Raw genomic sequence first — 8,124 nt, forward strand, 5'->3', positions numbered from 1 at the left:
GACGAAGCTACAAAAAGTCGTTTCTAAGGGAGCACAGTGTAAGTTTTCTGCTCAAAAGTCATTCCAAAGGGAAAGCAGAGCCAAATACCGTCGAAATATAAGGCGAAGAAGTTCAAAAGTCGTTCCTAAGGGGATGCAGAACTTATACCGCCGAAATAGAAGGCGAAGAAGTTCAAAAGACGTTACTAAGGGGATGCAGAACTTATATCACCGAAATAGAAGGTGAAGAAGCTCGAAAGTCGTTCCTAAGGGGATGCAGAGCTTGTGTGTTCCAGTGTGGGCGTGTGAGTGTGTGTCTTCGGCATCCTCATCATTTTGCATCATATCATCACATCATTTCGCATAACATTACATCATACATCATATTGCATTAACGGCACAAGAATCGAATACGAAGCCAAGCTTCGGCAAATGCTTCGTCAAAATGAAAATGTGCTAAAGCACGAAGTAAGCTTCGGGAAATACAGATTTATCAGCCTTGTCATAAGAAGGAATCTTGTTCTTTACGAAGCATGAAAAGAAGGGAAGGTGTTTTTTTGCCGAAGGCTCAAAAACGGTATGTGCGTAAATTTCATGCATCGCAAAGAAATAAATTACAATAATTTACATATTCAATTCAATGTTACAAATATCAAATGTTACATAGTTTTGTTACAATAGAAGCTTAATGTTCATTCCATTGTCCTATACATCAAGCATTTCAAAATATTATTATAATAAAACCTATTCTTCTCTAAGAACTTTCTCCGCAGCTTCATTCAGTAATTTATTGACGACTTCGTCAATAATAGATTCAGCCATGTTTATGATGTCCAATGATTCCTTCATCTTTGGATCAGCTAGGGGATCGTACGGCTCTGGAGGCGGGGATAGTTCAGATGAAGTAGGTAAACAGATTAGTTTGAAGCCACAAAGCAAGTTCCGAAGCTAAATTAATCAAGAAATAATACCTATACGCCTTTCACATTCTTGTAACACCCCATTTCTCCCACATAATGTATGTTACCAAATACCCTTCCCACAAAACTTAAACAACAGAAGAAAAGAAGTAGAAACAAAATGTAAAGCAAAATCCGGCATCACCTCCCCTGAAAGTAGTATAATGAGTGGAACATAAAGTTTATACATAATGAAAAAAAAGAATGATAATCCACGTAGTATAAACAAAATGCAGGGATAACAGTGAATAGTCTGACCAAATAAAAAGAGAAGGAATCTGGCCAACCCAAAAGCAAATTCGACTATCATGAAGACTAGAACATATTAATCCCCCTAAACTTGCACTCCTATTTAACATCATTACTAAGCAGTGGAATATTTATTTAAATGTGTAGTGGCCGTGCTGCTACTTCCCTCCTTTCCCAAAAGCAAGGATCAAGTGCCTGCATCAGACAATGCAAGAGTGAGATGACACATCTCAGCAAGTAAAAAGATCAACAACGACTAGACAATGTAAATAAGCCGTGCTTAGACAACCACGTAGTTCACAATCTCCCTCTTGAATATTAAATTGCAGCAAGTAAACCAATACTAATTACTCAGTTCCAAAATGAATAATAAATAAAAGATCCACACTATCCATTCCACCATGGTAGGTGCCACACTTCACCCATAAATGTGCATGGCTACAGATGCAGTAATGACTTCTGCCTTCATACCTCTAAGGATATGAAGTTGCATCATACCCCTTCTCGGGCAACGTATGATGCTTATTGTAATGGTATGGTCGGACCATAAGATCACGACGAAACTTCCATGCAAAGGATGATGAATGCACTATGCATGTCAACACATGAGTCCTCCTCAAATAAAATGTGTTAAACACATACTTCCACCCATTCAAAATAATAAACAACATGAATAACATGATCAAACTACACCCTCAACATATGTAAACAATAGAACATATGTACTGTCGGAGAGTAAATCTCCCGCCGGGTGGCGGAGTGCACTCGCCCTAAATCCTGAGATTAGGAGGGGCTCAGGCGTTTTGCTTGATCGTTGGAATGAACGGGGAGAACTCAAGAACACATAAGGATTTAGAGTGGTTTGGGCCGCCAGAGCGTAATACCCTACTCCACTGTGAGATGTATTGCTTGAGAGCTTGCGAGTCTAAGCTGTGTCCTAAAATTGCGCATGTGTGTGTAACGTTGCATGCCTCCCCTTTTATAGCTGAAGTGGGGCATGCACAAAGGCACTGGGCCCCGACATGTGGGCCTAGGAACATAAAGAATATAGCGCTTGGAGCCACTAATGTCTGTTGCCGAGACAATCTTCTTATGCCCTGGCGCCCGAGATCTGCGTATCCTCGGCGTACAGGGGAAGCTTATTGTAGAAGGGATGATGAGTACAGCGTGCTGCCTGGCACAGTCGTACTGTCCGCCAGCGGACCCAGCAGGCGCACCACCTGCTGGATGACCTTGACACCGCCTGCCAGCGGATGGGACGGGACACATTAAATGCTGAGAGGGCACGTCGCCCGTTAGCGCAGTGGCAGGCGACGTGTCTTTTCCTCAATAAATGCAGGGGCTGCACGACTTCACGTCAGGTTCGGCCCGGTAGCTTATGTCATGAGCCACAAGCAGCGGGTCTCCGCCTGAGCAGGAAGTGGAGGGCAAGGCCCGCACACGTGTCAGCACCGAACCCCTGCACATACCTGGGTCCTCCTCGTTCCGGGATCCTGCTGGGGTTCGGACCTACCCGGAGGCTTCAGACTTATATGTATAGGGGTCCGGTGTCCTTCTGTGGGGGTCCGGACTTACTGGGATGTGTTGTCTTTCCTTGCCACGTGGCACCCTTTAGCCTGCCCATGCGGCGGGGTCAGGCGCCATCCTCCGCGTGGCTAGGAGACTTCGCATGGGTGCGGCGTCTTCATGCTGTAGGAGAGGGTACCCCTGATTTAGGGTACCGACAGTGGCCCCGGTCCCGCCTCAGGGGAGGATGCGAGCCTCCAGGTGGGACCAGAGTCTGATTAGCGGTTGGACCGCTGCTCCGGCGTGCCTGTTGCTGCAATTACTGCCTGCCCGCCTATGGCCATGCCAACTGCCGCGCATATTCCCATGGCTGCCCAGCCCGTGACCATCGTACTTAATGGTACTGTTGGGCCATGTGCGGGGCTGCCTCGAGTCATTGCACTAGTTCTGAAAAATTTACCTTTTCAGACTCCCGTGACAGCCCCGAGAAGACGTGGCCTTGGCGCAAGTGACGGTGCGGTTTCTTCGCACACGGTAACCGGCGCGCCGGTTACATGACATGTGGGCCTGGGCCCCTGATTTGGACCGCCAGTTGCAACAGAGCTGAGGGGGCGCACAGTCGTGGGACGGTTGCGCTTCTTGCGCAGCGGTTCGCCTCTTTGACCGCTGGATACGGCGAAGATGAAGGGGTGCTTAACCGTGGGGCGGTTGCATGCCCCCTGCGCGGCGGTTCGTCTTCCTGACTGCTGGTTGCCCCGAAAATGAAGGGGCACATAACCGCAGGGCAGTTGCACGCTCCTTCTTAGGGTTGGTCTGTATGACATGCGGGGCTTGGCCCCCGTGTCATAAGGTGGGATCCTTGGTGCACGCCGGGGGAGACTTCACCCGTGACGCTTCAGGGGCGCGAGTGGGGGGATCTGCCTTTAAAAAGGGGGTCAATCTCCCGAGCAGTAGACATGCCTCGCTCCTCTTGCGACCACCGCGCCCTTTCGCCTTCCGGGCCTCCAGATGGGGTGTGCTAGTGTTCTCTGGAGGGATCCGCGTCAAGGTTGTCTCTTCCGGCGACTTCACCGTCGGAGAGCGTGCGCTCGTGGTGGTGTCGCCGATCTTGTCTTCTTGCTGCTGTTGGAGGGGTGCAACCCCATGGGAGTTGGCATCCTTCCACCATCATTCGGCTTCAAGGATTTTCATCATGCAGCCCGGTCGCAACCTCCGGCCGGTGGTCATCCACAAGGATGACTACCAGCCTTGTGGTGGAGAGAAGCGAGCCGGGCTGCGGCCTCCCCCCTGCCCTCAGCTTCAAGGATGTTCATCATCCGCGTTGGGGAGGAGGGCAAGTCGAGTGGGAGCTTCGCCTTCCGTGAGGGCTAGCGGTCCGCTTCTTCCTCTAGCATTCGGGGGAGAAGAGCGTCCACCGGCCTTGCGGAGGAGGTGAACTCTGGGTACGCGGGGCCGGTCGTCTGTGGCACCGTCAGTTGCCGCGTGTCTGGCTCCTCGGCCTGGGTGGCACTGGTGCCGCCTCCGGCGCTGCCTCCTGCCGCTGGGGCGTAGCGTGGCTGCCCGTCCACCGCACGGGCGACGGTCGTGCTGTGCGCGGGTTGGCCACATCCACGGCTTCTCCTGCGCCACCGGTCGCACCGGAAGGTCGTACAAGACGTCGTACGCCACGGGGGCGGCGGCGGCGTTCTTGGATGGTCTTGTCCTCACTCCCGCAGTGAGGACGGGAGCGAAGACCTCTTCGTGCGCGCTGGTGCAGCCGCTGCCCATCGGTGCAGAGGTGGCCGCTGCCACTGGTGGGGCTGATGTGGCTGCCTCCGCTGGTGAGGCTGCCCACTGCAGAGGTGGTTGCCTCCGCTGGCGAGACCATCAGTGCCACCTGCCGCCGGACCTCCGGCTCTTTGGCTTTAATGGTCTCGCTGTCACCCCCCATAGGAGGACGGGGGCGAGGACCTATTCGCAGCAGCGCTCACCCTGAGGTGGTCGCTGCTGCTGGCGAGCCGCTCGGAGCAGAGGTCGTTGTCGCTGCTGGTGCAGAGGTGGTCGCCGTTGTTGGTGGGGCTGTCTGGAACTAGCTTCCAGCGCGACTCTTCCTTGGTGCAGCATAGTCCATTCCTGTAGGAATGGAGCTAGGATCCCGCTTGTAAGGGCATGTAATGACATTTGCTTGAGAGCAAGATGTAATAACATATGTACGCAGGATTTTAGCCTGGGAAGCCAAGTTGTGTGTCCGAACCCCCTAGATGGTGGCTTCAAGTACTAAGACACCTGCCGTAGGGTGGTGGAGTATGCAGGCTCACGGTACGGGACCAGGCTAAGCGGCTACATGGTTTCTGGACCCCCAGGAGACAAGTGGCCGTTCTTCAGAGCCGGACCTCTAGGTTGTTGGACACACGGGACTTTAGTTTTAAATACTAGGACACCCGCCATGGAGTGGTGGAGTGGGCAGGATTTTGGGTACGGAACCAGGCTAATCGGCCACACAGGCCCCAGACCACCCTATGGAACGAGCATCCATTCTTTAGAACCGGCCCCAGGCCTTTCCCTGTTTTTGTAAACAAATAAATATTGTCTTCTAAGCAGCATTTAACACTTATCTGTGTAACGCCTGTTCCTACTGTGTGTGATGTTGTTGACTCCTCCCTAGTACCTGCCCCCCCGCCTGGGATGCATGCTTGATGTGTTGAGGTTGGATACCAGCGTTTTTGAAGAAGGTTGTCAACAATCCTCGGGAGGCAAACTCGCCAGGATCTGGATCTGTACATAACTTTTAGCTAGGAAGCATTAGTAGTACACCTCATAGGGTTCTCCGTCTGACATTAGTCACCCTTTGATACATGCTCGGGACCTGCAGGTTTTAGCCCGGGTGGCCAAGTTGCGTGTCCGGACCCCTTGGGTCGCGGCTCTAGATACTAGGACATTTGTCGCAGGGCGGTGGAGCATGCAGGCCCACGGTACAGGACCAGGCTGAGCGGCTGCACGGGCTCCGGACCGCCCCAGGAGACTAATGTCCGTTCTCTAGTTCTGGTCCCGAGGTTGTCGGACCCGCAGGACTTATAACCCTAGATACTTAGTCCCCGTCACGGGGTGGCAGAGCATGTAGGCCCACGGTACAGGACCTGGCTGAGCGGCTACACGTGCTCCGGACCACCCTATGGAACGGGGTCCCGTTCTCTAGAGCCGGCCCCCAGGCTGTCGGACCTCCCTACTTTCGTGTCAGGGGCCCTAAACTGCAAGCCTGGCTGTTCAATTCTGATGTCGCCATGTCAGACAGATGGAAACTGTACGGGTGGGTTAGCTAAAAAGTATTATCTGAAAGTCTGCAAGGTAGGACCATGGAGCAGCAAGATGGAACTATCACAAGAGCACATCTGAGGGGGGTATTTCCTCTTTATAACTTGTCGTGCGTGTGTGCAGACCAATAGGCCGGGTTCATGGGGGTAGACCCCACCGGGTTGTCGTACACGTATGCGTTATCTAGTTACAAAAAAGGGAAACAGACTCGACCCCTTAGCCTTGCTCTATGGATATAACTTACAAAGATGTTGGGCATCGGGATAAGGTGCTTCTCCAGTCGTAGCTAGATGGTTGCCCCTGGGTCGGTGCACTCCTGTTACTTCGAAGGGTCCTTCCCAGCTGGGGGAGAGTTGCGGAGCCCCCCTTGGTATGGTACTTGCCGTGGGGCTAGGTCCCGACCCAGGGTTCCTTCCTGCATTTGACACAGGAGCCCTCGTCTCTGGCTGTGGCCACTTTTGCATGTACCCGTTTGTGACCCGGACCCGTGGGGGATCCGGAAGGGCCTCCGGAGGAAGGCGTGCTTCAGCTCCGTAGACCGGGGAACACGGGGTCCCTCTAGGGTCCATCTTGTTGTCTTCACCGGAGTAGGAGCCTCCGGCGAAGATATCTTTTAGGTCCCCCTCGAGCGACTGGTACCCGAGGTCCCGCTCAGCCGCGGCTACTTCGCCATCGTCCACCTTCTCTTTGTTGGGCCGGCGGCGAGGCGGGGAGCCGTCTTTGGAAGACTGCTCGCGCCGCTTGCTGACGCGTTTTGCGAGGTCAATGATCTCGCGACACTCCGCTAAGCTGTGGCGACCATGCCGGTGCACCGGGCATGAACCGCTGCTACCCTTCTGCGGCCGCAGACGTTTGTTGCGGTCGCCCTGGCCTCTGGTCGCTGCTGCGACCACCAGAGCGGTGGACCATGACTTCTGGTAGTCGCAGTCCTTCTTCTTTTTCTTCTTTCCGTCCCGGAGGACGGCCCCCGAGCCACCCGACTGGGCAGCTCCAGTTTGTGGGGCCGAGTGCCACGCACGTCCCTCGGCGGCTCTAGCGCACTTGTCGGCCAGAGCGAAGAGCGTGGGGACAGTTTCCATGTCATGTGTGGCCAACTTCTCCAACATTTTTTCATCACGTACTCCCTGTCGGAAGGCTGTGATGATAGAAGCATCAGAAATACAAGGTATCATACCTCGCACCTTGGTGAAGCGGGAGATGAACTTCCGGAGGGTCTCCACTGGCTCCTGCCTCACTGCATGGAGGTGGGCCTCCACACCGTGCTGTTGATAAGCACTGGCGAAGTTCGCCACGAACCGCACACAGAGTTCTTCCCAGGAGTAGACTGATCCTGGGGTGAGGTTCATGAGCCAGGTCCGGGCTGGTCCAGATAAGGCCACATGAAAATATGTTGCCATCACAGCGGTGTTTCCACCTGCTGCCATGATGGCGGTAACATACACCTGCAGGAACTCCGACAGGTTCGTCGTTCCGTTGTATTTTTCTGGCAGGTGCGGCCAGAACTTGGGTGGCCAGGACGCCGCGCGGAGATGATCCGCAAGAGCGGCGCAGCCCACACCGGCCAAAGGGACACCCGTTTGGAACCGGGTGCCCATTGGTGTCTGTGGCACAACCGCAGCGAAGTCTTGATCGAGGTCGCAACTATCGATGTTTTGGCGGCGCTCACGCGCCCTTTCCAAGGATACCCGAGCGTCCTCTCCCGCACGCCTGCGGTTGAGCTCTGCCCAGAGGTCGTTGGTCTGTGCGCCCCTTACTGTGGGCGAGCGCACCGATGCTGATGCCTCGTGTTGGCGCCGGGATGACCGCGTCTTTGACCTGGTCGAGGTAGAATGCGCCATACTGAGCAGTCGGTCGACGTCGTCCCGCCATTGCTTCATGGCTCCTGGTGAAGCCGTGGAGCTTGGAGGGTGTCGCAACAACTCCCTGGCTGTTGACAATGCCCCCGGAGACGCCCTTGATGGAGTCCGGGATGTTTGTGCTACCGTGTGCTGCCGTGCGGCGTGCACAACAGGAGTGACTGGTGTTGGGCGACTGGGAACCTGCGGTGTGGAGGAAGCAGCTTCTCTCTCCACCGCAAAGTCAACCGAAGTCTCGGTGTGGTGCTCAATGATCTGCACCATCATGCTTGGGCAAGGGATCA

Source organism: Zea mays, chromosome 8, assembly GCF_902167145.1.
Source record: "Zea mays cultivar B73 chromosome 8, Zm-B73-REFERENCE-NAM-5.0, whole genome shotgun sequence".
Classification (NCBI taxonomy): domain Eukaryota; kingdom Viridiplantae; phylum Streptophyta; class Magnoliopsida; order Poales; family Poaceae; genus Zea; species Zea mays.